The following is a 3,069-nucleotide window of genomic DNA, read 5'->3' as shown; positions in this document are numbered from 1 at the left end:
TTTCATTAGCTGCCTCATATGGTCTTATCGTTCATCAAATGGATGTTAATACTGCTTTCCTAAATGGAGAGTTGGACGAGAAAATTTACATGGAACAACCAGATGGATTTATTGTGGACGGTCAGGAAGGAAAGGTGTGCAAATTGTTGAAGTCTTTGTATGGACTTAAGCAAGCACCTAAGCAATGGCGTGATAAGTTTGAAAGAACTTCAACAGCTGCAGGCTTTGTTGTAAACAAAGCTGACAAATGTGTGTGGTGGGGGCGAGGGGGTTATCCTTTGCTTGTATGTTGATGACATATTGATTTTCAGAACAAATCTAAATGTTATTAGGGAGGTCAATGATTTCCTATCTTGTTGTTTTGAGATGAAGGATTTAGGAGTAGCGGATGTTATTCTGAACATCAAGCTATTGAGATGTGATGATGGAGGGATTACATTGCTTCAATCTCACTATGTGGAAAAGATCTTGAGTCGCTTTGGCTATAGTGATTGCAAGCCCTCTCCAACAACATATCATGCTAGCATGCTGCTTCAAAAGAATTGAAGAATCACTAGAGATCAATTGAAATTGAGAAACAGTATAATGGGGCTAGCTATGAGCCTCCACAGCGATTTCACCGTTTCACCCGTCTGATCATCGAACGTACGATCTATATCAAATTCGGGCGTCCCTGCTCGCCCGCGCGCCGTCTCGCGAGCCACCGCTCTGCGGAGTGACCTCCTCTTCCTGTCCGTAACCGGGCCGGCCCACTTATTCCCACTCCATGCTAGCAGCCCATGTTGCCTAGGCCCCAGAACTAACAGATTCCTCTGTTCCTCCGCATCGGCCTCCTTCCTCCTCTCTCAATGCGGCGGCGGCGTTCGTCCCTCCCGATGCATCGTCAGTCCGCCGTGTGTGATATTATGCTGCGAGACTGCCTCAGCGCCCGCACCCCCCCTCCACTCTACACTTCCTCCATAGCCCCTTCATTCCTTTTTTGAGTTTTTCTGCCTTGCAGCGTTCACGTATTTAATGGCGGTCGCGGCGGTCTTCCGCGCCGCCGGCTTTCACTGCCGGCTGCCGTCGTACTGCACCGTCCTCGATACCTTGCAGCTCTACCACACACCCCTTCCCCTCCCATAACCGAAGCCGAAACTGCCGCCTTGAAGTCCCACCGTCTACCTCCTGTGATAATGGTGATGATGGTAATTAACTTCAGGGGTGATGATGGTGATTAATTTGCCGTGTTGGTGCGTTACCCCAACCTCTCGTTCTTCCTTATATACCTCCCAACATCCCTTCCTTCCCGCCACCTATGTCGCTTGTCCGCCATGCTTGTTGCTTAGGTCTGTTCTTGCTGTCTATTAATCTTACTCCTAATTCTCCTACATGTTTTCATATGTACGAAACTTCCTTCCTTCCTTGCAGGTTCGCAGTGCTCATTCGTTTGGGATTTCCGGATTGAAACTGCTCGGGGCTGTGTGTTACACCCAATTGCAACCATGGCTTCTGGACAGTTTCCACAACTAACTCATTCTTACATATCGTTACTTTTTCAGCATTATGTTTTATTTGTTACTATCATTTTAGTTGCAATTCAATGTGTTTTGTTTGGTTTTAATTCCAACCAGCCACACCCATTTTGGTTGTTCCTTTCCTTTCTTCCAGATTTCGTATAATCTGTTTGCGAGACGTGCTGCATTTAAGTAGAATAAAAATGCCTAAACGTTCTCAATTACAATCTCGTGGAAGCGATGCACGCCAGCCACCTTGCGCTAGCGGGCCAAGTAGAGTCCTGCCCCAGTGTAAGTGGGCAAGGATTAACGAACCACTTACTATGCACAGTTCAATTGGACGGCCAAAAAGAAAAGAGTATGTTAATTCACCTCCACTTGTGCTGCTGCTCATTTTCTGTTCCTTCCTCTGCGCCACTGCTGTTCCTTCTTCCGTGATGCGCCGCCGCTGTTCTCCGTCCCGTCGCAAGCTTCTGCTATGTGTCTGCCTCCGCATCGGTGCCCTCCACTAACCATGTACTCATTCTCCGCAGGCCTTTTTTTATTTTGTTATTTTTAATGGCTTGTCTTGCAGTATTCCTACATGGCGGCTGCTGCGGCCGCCCACACCGTTGGCATCCATCGCCGATCGTCCTCCTCCTGCATCGTCCTCCATGCCCTTGCCGTTGTACCGTGCGTCCCTCCCCATTAGGTAATAAGCTGAAACTGCCGTGTAATTATCCTGATAAAGGTCCAGTATCTACCTGTATGCCTCTATCTATTTTGTGAATTCCACTGACACCGATCACTGAAAGACACATGGAGATGTAGACATTAATCGAGTAGGCTGTTATGTGTGTTCAATTGTTAGACTGGTATTGCCACTTTACTATCTAACAAAGCTAATTGAAACTAAGCTTGTTTAAGTTGCAAGATAATTACCGGTAGAAATCACTTTCCTAGGAAATTAATAGATGTACGACATTGATCAAACAAATGAGAACCAAGCCAGTAGCGACCCAGTACTCAAGTAGAGATTTTGATATGCTTGATTGGGCCAGCAAACCATTGTTGGTATAGCAGGATAATTCACTATGATTCAGTTGCCAAGGTGGCTCTGATCTACAGTTGAGGTGATGAATAAATTCTGGAACCTTGGACAAGAAGCATCTTTAACAAAAGGAGATGATCTGCTAATATGCTAATAATACACCCCATTTAAATAGATTGTGTTTTCTATATTATGTCCCCATGTCTTATTTGGTGCAAGTACTTTCATCAGCATGCTATTTTTTCATCATCTCAATTTGGTCTGTAGAATTAGTAGTTCAGTACTATATGCCAGTCTATATATTTTAAATATTTTTCAGTAGCACCAACTTTTTACATGCTCATATGTATAATGTTTGGCATCTAAATTATATACTGGCAATTTTTTCCCTCTTTGCAGGAAGTGTGAAATGCATTGAACGCACATTATTTTCTTAAGATCCATGCTGAAGTTGCAGGATTATGGATGCACATTTCTTTCTTTTCTTGACCATAGAACATGACTTATCTTTATTTTGTCTCCTAATCCCAAGGCTTTGAGCTC

The sequence above is a fragment of the Triticum aestivum genome, chromosome 2B (genome assembly GCF_018294505.1).
Source record: "Triticum aestivum cultivar Chinese Spring chromosome 2B, IWGSC CS RefSeq v2.1, whole genome shotgun sequence".
Taxonomy (NCBI): Eukaryota; Viridiplantae; Streptophyta; class Magnoliopsida; order Poales; family Poaceae; genus Triticum; species Triticum aestivum.
This window is presented reverse-complemented; position numbering follows the sequence as displayed.